General features: G+C 37.1%; 1 protein-coding gene across 4 annotated transcripts in view; it reads left to right on the top strand.

Moving 5' to 3' along the window:
• The window catches only part of peak1 (pseudopodium-enriched atypical kinase 1), a 92231-nt gene that overhangs the window by 15389 nt on the left and 59652 nt on the right, over positions 1 to 17190 (top strand). For all 4 annotated transcript variants that reach the window (XM_008411174.2, XM_008411171.2, XM_008411173.2 and 1 more), the window contains exon 2: positions 1797 to 1901. The gene's annotated coding sequence lies outside the window, so the exon portion shown is untranslated. The remainder of the gene's footprint in view (positions 1 to 1796; positions 1902 to 17190) is intronic.

The following is a 17190-nucleotide window of genomic DNA, read 5'->3' as shown; positions in this document are numbered from 1 at the left end:
CTGCAGGAACAACCGTTTGCATCACGGTAGCTGTGTGTCAAACACAGACACATGGAAATGTTTTGACCGCCCGTCTGTTGGAAAAAGAAGAAGAAACTGTGGTGCTGTTCCAATTAGAGCGGGAGGAAGGAAGTGGTCAGCTCTAAAAACCCAAGAGTAAACAACAACCCAGGGGAGGCTTGACCTGGATCCTCTTTTTTTTATTTCTTGCTCAGGGCACTTCAGACCGATTACTGCACTTTAACCTAAGAGCATTTTAACTCTATTGTCTTCATCTGTATCACATTATGCAAGTAATGTCTGGCTTATGTAAGTAATGTCTGGCTTGAGCTTCAGACATGTAAGGATTATTATTACCATCCAGGGATTATTTCATAGAAACGCTGACGTAAAAAAAACAACTACAAAATCAAATATTAACTTGATTTCACCTCTTTTGACCCACTGTGTGCACAAGAAACCAATATTTGGGTTGGATTATGTGCTTAAATATGAAATCATGTTATCAAGTGCACCCTCTTAGAGCACTAAATAATAATAAAACCTTTCGGTATAAACAGCCTCCCTTCCTCCAGGCCCTTAACTTCTAATAGTTTAGAACCACAAGCTGAACTCAACACTAACATTTCCTTATATAGCTTGTTTTCTTGCCTGAGCCAGACTGCGGGGTAAGAGGGTGAAACCAGCATGTCACGCCCGCAGGGATGAATTTAAGGGGAGGGGAGTGGTTCTTGACTAATTTCTGTTGACTCACTGCTTTTAATGAGAAGTGGGACGTGACGCCCGTTGTTGAAGGAAAGGTCGGGAATTGCTCGTTAGTGTCTGCCGGCGTTATTAATTCACTCCAGCCTCTTTTGTCTTTCGCTGTTGTGATTGTTATCGTGCATCATCAAGGAGGGAGCCACGTTTTTGTTTTTGTTTTTGTTTTGTTTTGTTCTGAGACGCGTTCTCGTGTCGGGTCCTCCAGGAGACGCGCTGACCGCAAAGAGATCACATTAATTATTTTATGTCTAGACTTGTTGTCACACGATGCCAAGAAGACGTGTGATGATTTTGCTGCTTACTATGAGAAGATACCTGTTTATTATTTGCTTATGGTCCATCTTACACTGTGAAAACCTCAGTATTTTCATCACTTCCGATGAGTTGAGAGAGCGTCATAGCTGTGGGTTATATTTTTAACCTTTACCCTCTGCTACTTCCTCTTCTAGAAGTAATCATCAGATGCAAGACTAAAGGCAGCATTTACTGTCAGTATAGGTTATGAAAATCTGGTTGAGATTTGATAAGCCTGTCACAATAAGCGGTTAGTCAATTAATTGTATGATAAGTGAATTGCTAGTCTGATGATTAAAATTTTTTCAAGAGTAATTTTATTTTCAGTTGCTGAAAAATGTCTTTCAGTTCCAGTCTAGTCTTTGAGAGAGAGCTAACTCGCATTATTATCATTATATTATTTGAAAATGGCATCAAAATGACAATATAATAAATGTCCACTCGTCAGTGGCAGCAGAATGGAAAGGTCAGTTTTTTTAAGTTTCAAATTATTGGACCAATCAAGCTGAAAATTGGTTCATGTTTGCTAATCTGTTAAATTCAAGCTTTAAGCATGAGAGCTTACAATTTTTGTTATCTTTTTTTCTTTCAAGTTTACGTCGTCAACAAGTTGTTTCAATGTTTTCAGTGGTCATATGGTGTAAAAATGTCTGCTTTTATGTCAAACGAGAATGTTTTCCTGCCAGTTTTCGTTCCACAAGATAAATCCTTTCGTTTTTAACCATCTTGTTCTTCTGCAGGAAAAAAATCGCGTGCAGACGGAAGATGCGCTGAGGAATTTGTCTGAAGCAGCAAGGCGCTGATACGCTCAGCCTCAGAGGAAACGGAAAACCGGCGCCTGGCAGGTGAGCCGAGTTGCACTTTCTGCTGCCTTTTATTACCGAGCTGTCATCATTCGCTGGGTAAACAATTATCACAGCAGGGCTGCTGCATCCCTTTGTTGTGTAATCTCTTCAGGCATGACAGTTTTACATAAGTGCTTCCTGTTTTTTTTCTCTGCTGTACATCAAAAATGACTGTAATCCCACAGGCTTTTCTTGGACTTTTGTTATAGATTTCTTTTTTTTCCTCTCCTTTAGCGGGTTAGGATGCCATGCTGGGTCATACATATAAATAAGTCTACACAGTACGACAAGACACATAAAGAAGTGCTGTTGTCTTAAATCATAACTTGTGGTGGAGCTTTCCCAGACAGACTGTTGTTGACGTGTTAGTCATTACGATACCTTGCACACACCGTGATACAAGGAACATTCTCACTTGTTTACACAACGGTTGTTTAGTCATGGTTTTCCAGGTAGACCTGAGGGCAGCAGTGTGTGTTTCAGTTTCTGTCCTTGCTGCCAGACAACACTGGTGACAGTTTCACTTTGGTGTCAGTCTGCAAAGATTAACATCTAATCTTGTGTTTTAAAATACACAAGATTGGATATTTTGTGATGAAAAATAGCTGAGTGAAATTAACAGAAAGGTTCCGCTTCCATATCTTTTGATAAAACAAGACTGACTTTGATTTATATTAAGATGTGCAGTTTCTTTCTGAAAACCAGAAAAAGGGAGAGTTGAATATTTTCCGGTAAATGTTAATCGTATTTCCATGTGTGTTGTCTAATTTTTCTTCTTGCACAGTTATGGGAATCACTGCAGTTTTAGTGAAAATGCTTCAGGAGGAAAGGGTTTCAGCACAATGTGTTACTGTTTCTGCATTTTGTTATGTCGGGAGACTTTCAGTGTTCCAACGTTATGAAACACGCTAGACTGAGATTTATTTGGTATTTAGAAACGGATGGCAGTAAAATCCTTAGTTTCTGCAAAGAAGTTGTTTTTCCTGTGGCTTTATTATATTAGCAATCATATTAGATTTACAGCTTACTATACATTGAATGAACTTGGAACAGATGAGTAGTATAGTAATGTGTCTGACATGACTTCTAACAATCATTAAACAGCCAATAGTGGATGCACTATTTTCTGGTGTTTCCACAATAGGCTAAAGTTTTTTTCTCATGTTTGCTTTGATAACAGTTCAGATAAGATTACTTTCACAAGAAAAAAAAATTTAAATATACATGCAACATGTTTTTTAAAAGATGATTAAAAAATGACTGCTGTCTTCAGATTGAAATTAAAAATGTTTGAGGCATAAATATTGGTGCACCAATCTGTTGGCCATCAAAATCAAAATTTTGAACTTGCTGAGCTCGTTTTTATGCTGTTTTTATTTTTATTTTTTTAAAGATATTCTTTGAAAAGCAAACGGTCGTAAACTTAAAATCCTATTTTTTCTGTACAGTGGATTCAACAAACTACCGGCTTGTCAGTGAAATTTAACAATGTTTACTGTCAGTAGGGTGTTTTTAGAAAGGAAGACAGGATGTACAGAGATGTGAGAAGATATTTTAAAAGTTTATTTTTGAGAGATGTTTGTGGTCCACTCCAGCTGCAAGAGAGTGAGAGAGAGTGAGACTTCAGGAGGTAAACGGAGTACTGAAGGTATTACAACCAAAGTTTCTCTTTTTTTTTTATCAATATGAGATTTTAACTTCTGTCATGAAGCATGGCGAATTTGTAAATTATTTGTATTTTTTATATTGAAATTCTGCTTTGCAGTGTCTTCTCTCTGTTACACTGTGTAAAATAATTGCTTAAAATAATAAAACTTTTATTAGCCGCATTTCTATTGTCCATGTAATTGCACAAATTAGAATTACGAAAACAAATCTGCTTAATGTGAACATGCCAATTTGTGTCAAAATCTTTTTTGATAAAAGGATTTTTCCCTGGGGTGAGGTGGTTTTTCAAATGTATTGAAATGAGCGTATTCAACAAAACTGGGGTTGAAACACTTTTTTCACATCACACAAGTCATGATCAACAACCCTGTGTCTTTTCAGCAGACATGAGCTTTTTAAAATGTATCATTGTACTTTCATTCTACAGTGCATAAATGTGGAAATCGGTTCATGTTTGTTAATCTGCTAAGCTCAAGCAACAGTGATAATCTTCTACTCCATTCATTTTGTGTTGCCTTTATCAAGAAACCTGCAGTGTGTTTTTTTCTGTCGTGATCAAAGATTAAATAAAGTTCAAATTAATAGTTACAAACAAAATTGCCGTATCTTAAGTCACAACAAGCAGGTCAGAGTTTAAAGTAAACCAGTGAAACCTTGGTCAGTTCATCTTCAGGCTAAATGTCCTCTACCAATGTTTAAATGTTGCGTTTAGATGGCCGGTGCAATCTGAGGCCAAGTGCTCCTCAGTCCCAGTGGAGGTTTAGAGTACTGTGAAAGTCAATGTCTATTGACTGACGGTAAACGGCGTGTGTGTAGATCCATCACTTCTTTGACTCATGGATGCTCGTAAAGTTCCTCTGTTTATCGATCGCTGCGTTTCGACTTTGTAATTATCAGTGACGAACGGACAGGAATGTGTCCTGTGCTTTTTACCTCTCGASTTACCACTGCGGCTCTGCTCCTGAAAGTGCCCTTGCCTTCTCGTTTGAGGAGTAAATCATGCACAGTTTTCCCATTAGGACCCGCTTTATGGGACTTAATTGAATTGTACCATAGAAAGTGTTTACCTTGCAGCAAAAAAGTGTGAAAGAGGAGAAAAAGGCTCTACCCATTATGTCCTTGAAGCCTATTGTGTTAAAATCAGCAGAGATCAATAAATTAGTAGGCGTCTAGAGCACGTAGTCCTATCATACTCCTGTGTTTCACCCCCCATCCAACTCACAAGCCCCTTGTGTTTGTCCTGCTAAGTGGAGTGTGCAAGCTAGCAGCTGTTGGAGTTCCCATCAGAGAGCAGAAATGGATTTCACAAAGAGTCACAGATGTCTGAGACATCAATATAAAATGATCTGTGGGCCAGCTCTCTGCTCCTTTTCCTGCAACTACTGTTTCAGGGAAGTGGATGTGTGGATGCTGCGTTGTACGCTACGCACACACTTCCCAACCATGACAGTAATTGGATAATTACAGGTGGGATGATAATTTCTACAAATGATGCACAAAAATGTAAACAAAGCAATGACCGCCGGATGACTTCCAGAAAACTGTTGATTTAGCTTCTCCTTCTTCTTGAACTTCTAATCTGTGTTACCCCATCCTCCTGACCTTGGATTATTTTCTTTAACTTTTTAGATGCACTTTGGTCCTTGTTGGATAAAAGCGTTTGACGAGCGGTGGGTGGAAGTTTCCCATAAATTCCACTAAGTTGTGTCTCCATGTTGCATGCTTTAGTTACCCTGAGTCCATTTCACGTTAGTTATGGTAGGAATGTGCCATTGCATGAGAAAAGGTCATCATTCCTGTCATGGCTCTCTCAAGTCCTTAGTCAAGGCTCCCAACATAAGGACATTCTTTCCCACACACGTAACCATGCTCCGTTTCATCAATAAAATAACTGCTATTGTTTATTATGTTTGGAGCTTGGCTGTTCTTTACTCAGAGCCTTTAAATGTAAAAATAAACATATTTTCCTGAAAAGACTTGCTTAGTTCAGTCTAGTTTATAAATAAACCCACAGTTGTTCCAGTTTATTACTGGCTTCACAAATTAATTACTTCCATATAGTAACCACTGACATGTTATCTACACCCTCATCATTTCATGTTTGCCTTGTGTTTTAGTAACATAGGAAGATATCTACTTTAGCTAAATACTGCTAAAGTTTCATTTAACCAAGCTAAACAATGTTAAAGCAGGTCTTTAGCTAAATTAGCAGTTCTCAACGTGGGCGGTACCGCCCCCCAGGGGGCGTTCAGAGGACGGCAGGGGGCGCTGGCGGACATTTTTACAAAAGGGGGGCGCTGGGATGCCTTTGGGGCGCGTTTGGTCAAAGGTAAACTTTACACCTTAAATCCACAATAATACCAGTTTAGACTTTGAGCAACTTGGTAAAACTGTATTGTGAAACATTAAAACATGCTTGGCTGCAACTGTATCGATGGCAGCTCTTCTTCTATTCAGTGTTTGTAGCTTCATGGCGCAGCTCCGCATCAGTTTAGCGTTACATCGGCTGATGACGTTGCTGTATGGTATTTATGTAGGCTACATATGTTTTGGTAGTTCTGTGATCATGTCAAAGCAGCAATTTATATTAAAAAGTGTTTTATTTCCATTTGAAAGCTGCCCGCTTCCATGGAAGGACAATAGAAACCCGCTCTTATGAACATGTAATTACTAAAATCACGATACCCTCACTTTGTATCCCTCTGAAAAATGAACCCATTTAAATAAAGAAATCCCTCCATGGGTGATACCACGATAGAGAGCGTTCATTTTATAGCGTTAACACCGGRGCTGCAAGTGGTCCGACATGAAACGGGTTTGATGGAACAACGGTACCACAGCATTTTTAATTTCAATAATCAGAATATCGAAATTGTTTCCGTTATTTTAAAAGGTTTATGTCAGTCTGCCTTTTCCCCATCGATATGTTTCCCGACCGCCCTGCACCTTAGGGAGTTTAAAAAAAACAAAAAACGCCGCGCACATTGAGCCAAAGAAGAAGCGGGCAAAACGGAGCGATGAACTTGATGTGAATTATGGCATAAAAACAGAGAATCCGACACTGAACAGTGAAAAATCAACACATGATGTGAAACACATGATGATTAGGAGGTGCAGCAGGTGATGAGTGAAAATTACTGATGGTCAATAAACGATAAAATAAATGTAGCAACAGGAAATAAACTAAAGTGGACATAGCAATAAACCMAGAGAGGATAATACTAATCAAATGAAACTAAATGGAAATTAATGAAGAACAAAATGCAAGAATAAACTAAGAAACTAAAGTAAATACGGAGGAATAAACTGGTATGGCAAGACCTTTTGAGCAATAATTACAGAGACTGTATGGCAAGAATAAACGGACACTATTTCCAGATAAAAGGTAAAATAATATTGTTGAAGTGCCATGGGTAGGGGCGCAACTACACATTATTCATGTGACCTGCTTCAGCTAAAGCAGGCTCTATTCATTCAAATTTATAAATAAACCCACAGTTGTTCTATTACTGGTTTCATTAATTAATAACTTCCATATAGTAACCACTGAAATGTTATCTACATTATTTAGCTTAGCTAAATAATGCTAAAAACTTGTTTCAGCTAAAGATTTGCAGAAGCAAAGCCTTTAGCTTTAGCTAAAGCAGGTGTCATCGGACATTTTTGATTTGTGGAAAGTATTGATTTGAGAAAATTTGTCACAACTTTAATGCACTCCATATTACAGCGCTACTACAAAACTACATGACTGCTACTAAACTTTCGAAGAAATAGCCTGACGATGCTAATCTCATACAACACTATGCGGACACTTTGTCTGTACTTATGAAGAGTCACATCACAAACTGATTAATTCAGTTAATAATTCTCTTAAAACTTTGAGGCACTCAAAGAAAAGTAAAACTTTCCTCTCCAGAAAGTAATTTGATTCTTAGTTATTGAGACAAGATGGTGACGTCATGGCAGAAAGTAGTGCTTCCTGACTCAGTGGAAGATTTTGACTCTTTATCCATAATACATAAAATATTCAAGACAAGGGGCAAATCCAATATTTCCTAAGCTGTCACACATTTATTTATGTCTAAAGCTAATGGCTACCATTAGAATTAAGGATGGTGGTAAAGGACTAATGATCACAGTAATGTGAGGACGAGAAAGAGTGCAAGATCAGAACATCAGTTTTATGACTGGATTAATTTATAAGACATCGGCTAAAACTCAGTTTCAAGATCAGTTGTCATTGATTCTCATGGACTTATGAACACAATCTTTTTTCTTTTTGTTTTACGGTGTTGTGCGTTTATGTCCTGTTGGAAAATATCAAACAGTGTATCAATCAACACCTCAAAGACTTGGAATTGGATCAAATCAGGGAAAATGCATAAAGTGTTTTATAGATAGTATTCCTTACCTCACAATGCTGTCATGTAATCTGATTTTCTGATTTATTATCCACCAGTTTGCCCAGTGACTTTAAACTCGATCTCCACTAAGTCCTTTGGTCTTGCCACCAATTGTTGTATTGGTAATTCAGCTTCGTCTTGGCGGTCTCTTTAACGAGACTGATGTTTCAGCTGTTCAGCCTCTGGCCTGGCCTGTGCAGCTCAGGCTTTGAAAATGGAGAGACGATTTGGACTTAAAGCAAGACCAAGCTTAAAGTAGAGATGAAAGAAGTTGTGGAAGTACCACTAATATTGATTGGAACAGCTGGCAAATGAGTTGGGGCGACCACTACTAGTGATCATGTTTTAATTAATCCATCTGCTCATTTTCAGATTATTAATCGGTTATTGTAATTGATTAATTTTACTAAGAAAATCTGACAACTTCATGAGATCTAAGGAGAGACTTTAGTTCGTGAAAAATGTTTTAATATGTCAAGCTGTTGATCCTTCTGTGGTTTTAAAAGAAGAACCAACTGCAGCCATAAGATCCAACTTTCTGCAAAACATTTTTTTGCGTAAAGTGTCTCGTTTACTTCATAATCCAGATTTAGGACAGGACTGACTGCTTTATTGTCGTATTTCATTTTTGTTCATAAAGCACTGTAGTGAAGTTAGAGAAACAAACCAGAAATGGAGCTAATCACGAGTCAAGTCATTGCGAAGTGATGTGTTTCTCCATCTGCAGCCTAATACTGCATGGAACAAATTATGTTTCCCACACAAACTTAGGCAACATTGTAAAATGGATGTGTTTTTTTAGCAGCATGGAGTTACTATGATGCCCCGGGGCATCACAATCTTAATTGGACTCAATTAAACACTGTTAAGACATGTACAAGTGTAAAATTGCTTATGAATTATCTGCCTTGTTTGCATAAAGAAAGGTTTGTGACTTTGTAAATTCAGAGTTTATTTAGCATGCAAATCCTCTTTAGTATCATATTTGAAATATAAAAATTTAAAACACTATTTCACATTAGTGTAGCCTGCATTTAGAGTGGATCACACAAGTGAGAGAGCTGCTCTGCTGCGTATCGTTGGCTTGTTGTGACTACTCAACTCCCAGCCAGACCCCTGATCTTCCCACCCTCTTTGACATGTTTTTTCAGCTGTGTTTACATTCTAGGCCCCCCTAAAAGCTGAAAAGTGGGCTGAATGTCTTCCCCAGTCCTCACCCGCTGACATCTGTCAAGTCTGATTATCATTCAAAACCAGCATTCCTCAGCTCTTGTGCATAGTGAGCTCTTACAAGTTGGGAAAACTTCCCAAAAATGTTCAGAGGGAGACAAACATTGTTTCAAGGTCACTTAAGACGAGCTCCAAATGTTTTCAAGTAACCAGATATCTCCAAATATTCAAATGCATAAAAGAAACTATAGAAAAGTAGAAAACACAGGCATTTTCTGAATAAGATCTTTCTAAGACATGTTTTGTTGATTTTAACTTGCTGATTACTAGAAGGAAAAGACTGACACTACATTGCAGCTGAAATGCTTCATGGTAGCCTTTGACTTTTACATATTTAATTTATGATCAATATCTTAAACCAATATGTTTGCAAGCCAGAAAGAGTATTGTGTTCATTATGCATTATTAGTAAGTATGAAAATAAACCTACTGAGCTATATGACGTTTCATTATCATTGTACAGAGTCCCATCCTATCTCTTTATCTGTTATTAATCAGTTGCAATCCTGTCTTAGGTAGTTATTGTTAATCAGAAATTTACACAGAAACAAAATGACACACTTGGCAACAACTGGCAGATTTTCAGCTTGATCGGTACAGATCGAAGACTGATTGGTTAGCATTTCAAAAATCGGAAACCATCCACACTGCGGTATCAGGTGGTAGTGAAAACACTCTTCAGTGTGTTTTATGCTACTGACAGAAGAGGGCTCCATACTTGTTATTTTCAGCACAGGCTGTGTGTTTTAAAAGGAAGTTAGAGGCAGAACAGAGATGTAGGAAACTATTTTAAAGAAAAATGCATTTTCTATGACATGCCTAAAGTTCTTCTAGATTGCAACAGAGCAAAATAAATTAAGACTTCACCGGGTATAATTCAAAACTTTGAACTGAGATTCAAAGTTCAGAATTTTGCTAATGTTTATAATTGGTAATGCTAATTGCTAATGTAAAATGCTAAAACAAGCTTGAAATGCAAACTATCGTTTTCTTTTTCTAAAAATGACAATAAATTTGTTTACTGCTTATTTTTTTAACATTCTTATTATAAGACAACTTTTAATCAACCTAATACAACATTAGGAGGTCAAACAGTCAGACTGGAAGTCAACCACAAATCTTCAGTCGATATTCATCTCAATAAGCAATATGCTACATGTAAGATCCACCAAGAATTAATGTTAATACTTGATAAATGGGAATAAAGGTTAATCTTTTATTGAAACTCCGACGCTGATATTTTACCAGAATCATACATTTCTAGGTGAACTTCTGACACATAACTATGTGGATATTACAGCATTCAGGTTCATTGACTTATTTAAGTCCGTCCTCTAGTTCAGTTGCTTCAGTTGAATAGCAGTAATTTTTAGTGAATTATGATTTTTATTGTCCTTGATAATGAAATAAACCTCAACAAAAACTACAATCCTGGAATAGATTTTTCATCATTTAAAATCTAAAAAGAAAACCCCGTGAGCAACACTGTACTGATAGTTTTTCAAGCTGGCAAAAATTTATTTATCAAAAAAAAAAAAGAGCCATGTGATGAAAGTTTTAGCCATCCATCAAATTTTCCAGACAGCCATTTATTTAGGCGGTCACGGCATGATTACTTAGTTATGATGATGGACAGTTGTGAAGAATGTTGTTCCCCTGACGCGGCCAGGAGGCAGATGGATAGCGTTGTGGTAATGTCGTCAAGATGTTAGCAGTCAAGTTGCGTCATTTGTAAAGAATGAGTGATGATTAAACCAGATAGATCACTCGACTCAGACTTTTAAAGAAGTGCAGCGATTCAATACCTGCACCAATCAGATTAATGGACCCATCCTTTTCAGGTTTTATGCATATAGATGTTCTCAAAAGCTTAAAATTTGGATATAGGAAGTGAATATTTGAACTGAAAATCAGAGGGATTCTTTTTTATTTAAGGTTAACAGCTGGACCTGCACTGCGAGTGTGTGTATGTGTCCCCTCTACAAAGGCCCCACAGCACTGATTCATCCAAGGCCGGCTTCTAGATACCATAAATAGTTTGTCTGAGTGCAGTACAAATGTTTTCATGGTTCGTCCTGTTCTTTAATTCCCAGCATTTAACTGTTTGCGTTAACTGCAGACAGTGGGACCAGTAAAAGTCTGTTGTGGTGAATTACGGCCAGCAGGCAGAGAAAGTTCCAGTAGTTTGAATCTGATATGAAGGCAAGTGTGATAAAAGGTGCCACACTTTATCAGTGAAATATCACGGACCCCTTGAGGGTTTTTTGAACATCTCGAAACTTTTCCACGTCTAAAGAGTTTTTTTTTTTTTCAGCCTCTTACAGATGCAAATTTATGATGGTTTCCCTCCAGTATCACAAGGTAATAACTTTTATCCTCAAATTGATGGCGTTTCCCTTTTCTTTGGAAACATTGCGGTACCTCCTGCCAGAGGGCCTGCGGAGCCAAGTCTTTCTTCTGTCGCCAAATGACCAAAATGAAATTAGATTTTCCGGGAGGCGGGGAGGGGAAGTGAAAACTATTTTCAGAAAGAAAAGTGGGACAGGGTTAAAATTGACCAGAAACTGCACGTCATTTTGTATCCTGTCAACCTGAAACACTAGGCAAAGACTTTTTGTTTTGCTTCCTGATATTTGTAAATGTGAACGTCCTTTGTTTGGACTGACTGAGTTCTGGTTTTTTAAAAATGTTTTTAGTTGCATTATAAAATTTCAGGAGTTCTTTTAAGGTGAAAAATGGAACATCAAGATCAGAGACAACATAGGTTCTCCTGCTTTCCTCTGCAAAAACGTAAGTTGATTGGTTTCTGTTGCATTCTGGATTTTTAATTCATTTGTCTCTATAAAGCATTTACTGAAACATCCTGTCGATTACACCACTTTGCCTTTGTCTGCACAGTTCCTACGAAGCTTTGACGTGCGTTGAGTTTATATTGTACCCAAATAAAATTCAGTTTCAGATGTGGTCTGGCAACCCGATGCTGTGCAGATCTTTTTCGCTCATCAAAACAATGCAACGTGGTAAAATTCACAACAGTCTGACGCTTCATTAAGATAGATGCCCAAAACCTGTCATGTTGCAACATGATATTTCTCCTAAGGCCTTCATCGCCCGATCCGTCGTTCTGGTAGTGTTGTGATGTCCTGTTGCTGCACGTTTCCCACAAGCTCAGCTGTTGATGGAATGCATGGTTGGTGGAGTTGAAATACTTTTTAGCTGGATGGCATAGATGTGCGAGCTTCATCAGAGGGGAGTGAAGCATGACCTGCTAAGGGATTTTGCAGCACTTTTAAAACCCAAAACACAATTGGGTTCAGAATAGATTAAATAATTTGTGGCAGAGACGATCCAGAGGATGTTGAACCAGAAGAGGGAATCTGGACTGTATGATGGTAACTAATTTCATGTGAACAAAATTAGTTTTAGACGCATTTGTTAAAAATGTTGCACTGTGATTAAATTGGTTGTTTTTATGTTTAAGGGATATTGCATTTTGTGTTCTTTTCTGTTCTGACTAGCAAAAGTACGAACGCAACTGGATGTGCACTTACCTTGAAGACGTAGTCGAGATTTGTAATTTGGAAGCAAATCTAAGCAACACTCCCAGTGGGGCCACCATTTTCTTTCTTCCCATCTTTACATTTCAGATACTGCAGGGTTTCCTTCAGTGTATTATAAGCCTGATGGCCCACCAGGCTTTACTTGTGCCCCCACCAGGCTTGGCATTGTTTATTTACTTTAGTTTTTTTTTAATTATTGCCTTTTTTAAGATTATAGTTGGTATTTAGGTATTTAGACTTTAATCTTAAAGTCTTCCAATAACGCATGACTATCAGGTAATATTTTCAGATTTTCTGTCAACTTTAAAATTTTTTTAACTCAGAAACATGGCGGTGAGCTGGATGACTGCCCTAGCGCCCTGAGCACTGGGGTTGGAAAGTTCTCTGGAGGAAACCCTGTACTGATACTTAAGTCTTGTAGTAGACATAAAAGCTGCAAGTTTTACTTTGAAAGGCTGCACTCGATTATTAGCGAGTGATGTTGATGAATTATGGGATGTTAATGACTCCTAACAACCTGTACAATGGTGACTAAATGAGTATATCTGCAAATAAAAGCTGCAATAAATGTCATTAGGTCAATTAAGAAAAAAACAAACATAACACACATTTAATATTCTCTCTGATTTGTCGGATCGCTGTCTTCTCCCAAAAGAGACGCAACAGAAAATGGAAGTAATTAGTCACCATGTTACATAAGTCTTATTGCTACCAATGGGGATTTTAACGACCATTATACATCAACCTTTATGGTGGAGAGAACTTGCCGTGTTTTGAGAATCCATTTGCGTTCACAACATAAATGAGAAATCGCACTTTCATGTTACTTTTTTTTCCTTTGTGATTTCCAAGACATCCCTAACTACATTGAGCTTTATTTTAAATCTTCACTCTGAAATTTAACATCCATATTCGCATTCAGGGTCCCACTTTCATGCTGAGCAGTGAAGAAATTCACTTCCAGCAGCGTTTGGTTCCTGGTGTCTATTACGGATTAGACTTCAAAGAGCTAATTTAGGACTGACATCCTAAAAATAGAAGAGCAACACAAGGCTGTAAAACTCAGCGGGGAATGCCCGTGTTCACGTTTCTAATGAATTCATTTCTATGCATCACTCGTGGTGCTGATGGACTTCACCATCTTGCTGTGTTTTAATGACTACCTCATCCCTTCTATTGCACCGATCAAGAGAGTTGAAGTATATAAAAGAGCGATACGCTTGATATTCCCTACTCAGATTTTTTTTTTTTCGCACTACCAGCAGATTTTTCCTTCTCCCATTTATGGGATTCCTATTAAACAGAGGGAAAGCAGATCTGTCTGTCATCCCTGGCAGGGTTGCAAGTAACAAATATGTCATTGATCGATTCATTTATTCAGTATTCTGACAATTAATTGTTTATTGGGATAAAAAATGTCACATTTTGCAGTTTTCTTTATTGAAATATTAAGTATTTTCAGTTCAGTGTTTGTTTAGAAGATGAAAATAAACAGGCTTTTAAATAAAAAAAATAAGCATTTTATTTCCTAAAATGCAATAGCTTAGCAGAGCATTCCTTTAGCCAATTGAGGAGTTTTGGGTTAAATATATGTTTTATGAAAGCATTTTATCTTAAATGCGAAATATATGTATATATTTGGTACATTTTTGGCCAAATTAAACCTGTGAATGTTTGTTTTTAAGCAAATAGCCTTTATTTTGAGTCTGTTAACCAGTTAACTAGTGATCAATTTCTACAATAGTTGATGATTATTTCAATAATCGATTAACAATCGTTTCAGTCCTAATCCATGGTGGGATTACTCAGCACTATCTTGAGCTTGTTATTTGTTTTTTTGTTTTTTACCACCAACTTTCCCTGTTTCATGCAATCTGTTTTTCCTGAATGAAAGGCTTCCGGTGCAGACGAAGGATCAGAGCAGCTTTTATTTTATTTTGTTGAAACAATTGCACTCAGGTGGCATATACTTTGGATGCAAGGAGATGCCTCAGGTTATGTTGGTGTTTTCTCAGCACTTCACAGGAAAGCAAAGGTGCATATTTTCTTTTTGCTACTGACAAGGTTTGTGTAGAACTGTTGAAGTATAAATGTACCGCCTTTAGTCTTTGAATTTGCTCCATGGAAAACCAAGTAGTTTTATGGTTTTTAACCTTTAAAAGAAAAGTGGAACCAGACTTTATTGCTGCCATTACAGTTTGTTAAATGAAACTTAAATTAAATTAATTGATTAGTTTAATTAATAGGTGTATTGATCAAGATATTTTTCAAGGATGTATAATTTCTAGTATAACCTCCAGTAAAATTGTCATTGTTTTACAGTATAAATACCAAACATTTTAAATGCAAACATATAACATTGGCAACTTGGTTTTTATTTTAAAAAAGAAAAGTCCTGTTGCTGCTAAAACGTTAATTTATAGCTGTTTATTATTAAAGAATATTTTAATAACAGTGGTTTGCAAACTTGTTAGAACATAAAATTTTTCTTTTTTCCAAATATGACCATATTGTTAAGACAGGTTTCCCAGTAGAGTTGGATCTCAATTTGTAGTATTTTATCTAAAAAAATAAAAAATAATAATAATAATAATTAAAATGGACAGAGCATATTATTTTTTCAATCTGCGCTGCTTGTTTGAACAAAAAATTAAACATTTTGAGTTGACAAAATAACCAGGATGTGAGAAAGATAAAGATCTCACCAACTTAAACGTCAGAATCCAACATGGCTGCCGTGCACATATATTTGTACAAATTTTACTTGTGGACGTTATACATAAAATGCAGAGACAGTGTTTTTAACTCATGTTCCTAATAGCAATTAGCCTGTCAAAAGCTTATCAAGCCACTTGCTAGTTATTCAAATTTGAACATAGTTGAGTGTAAATCTTAAAAATGCTGCCATTGCAGGGCAATATTCATATTATGAAGAACTGTTTGGATTGCAGTAGTTGTTGGCCAATATAGGTTAGGAACTTGCATTGTTCATATTGGTGTAATATTTACTCAGTTGTGTCTCTCAGCAACAGATGCTCACACTGGACACTGATGACATAACTCAAAATATGATTTGTGCCCAACCTGTCAATCAAAAATTTATAAATTTTATTGCCATTTTTGCAGCTGTAAAGGATTCAGAACAGCTGAATTTGTTTTTCTGTTATGCAAAAGAAAGGGTATTGGTCTTCTTTCAGTTAACTGGCCAACAGCAACAAGTGGGGAAGGGACAGAACTCCATTCCTCCAAACAGCTGAAGGACACGCCCATCTCTCTGGCACTTTCTCTAACATTTCACTTTAAACTGTAGGAACAATATGAATTTATAGTAAGCAGCCTATTCCTAATTCTGCATGTTTTTGCTTTGCTTCCTGTGGCTATATTTGTTTTCAAGCAGCTTTATGAGGACCTAGACATACACATCTTCACAGTCCACCTTAAACTTGATAATGTCGGTTAACAGAGAGTTTCTTCTTTCCTTCTGATTTTTGGCGCTCTTATAAAATGCATGCTGTCTGGCTTTTTCGTCTTCTCCTGTGTCTGCACTTTTTTCCCCCCACCATCTACCTCAGAGGACTTTTAGCAGTTCTTTTTCAGACTAACAGAGGCTTTTAGAGACATGCAGCAATCAGCCCAAAGAAGGAGGACAGTATGAGCAGGCAGGGCAGAGACATTATTTTCTACTTAACAATCACAGCCCCATTCTCCCTTTCCTGTCATCCCTTGTTTTTGTTCACTTCTCTCTAGGGCTGTTTATAGGAACTCATTGTCTCTGCTTTTGGCATTCGCTGCTCTCAAAACTTTGTCCTTGTCATGGTTGTTGATCATGATAGAGGATCCCCTTCCAGTGAACCTCTCTGGATGTTCGACGGCTTACACAAAGACGGAGTTTTTCATCACTATCACAGTTTTTGGTTTCCTGTACTGTGTTTGTGGGACTTACAGTACTTTGTAAATGTCTGCTGTGTACTTTATTCATATCTCTCCAGGTCTAATCAGTTTCACATCTTAATACCACTTGACATTTTTAATGGGACAAATTGAAGATAAATTATTAGATTATTGTGATATGATAACCTTTATTAAACATACCATTGTTTCATGCGGTATTCAGCCTGCAGTCAGCTGCAGACATAACAGATGAATTTCCAGCTTCAGTTTTAATCAGCATTATCTTGATAAAGGCGTTTCCATGGTACCAGTAGCTGCATTTCCATTGACCATATAATTGAGAGATTTGGAATTGCGAAAATAAATTTGCTAAATGTAAACAGGGCAATTAAAAAAACACCCAAAAAACTCTTGTTAATAAAAAATGTTGAAGCTAAAATGTGGTGGGATTTTTTTGGGCTATGTCGAAATTACTGTATTTTGCAAAACTGCAACGGAAACTTTCTTTTTGCATCAAACGAGTGGCATGATCAACAA

Source organism: Poecilia reticulata, linkage group LG6 (assembly GCF_000633615.1).
Source record: "Poecilia reticulata strain Guanapo linkage group LG6, Guppy_female_1.0+MT, whole genome shotgun sequence".
NCBI lineage: Eukaryota > Metazoa > Chordata > Actinopteri > Cyprinodontiformes > Poeciliidae > Poecilia > Poecilia reticulata.
The sequence above is the reverse complement of the archived record's forward strand: the minus strand, read 5'-3'. Positions and strand labels throughout refer to the sequence as shown.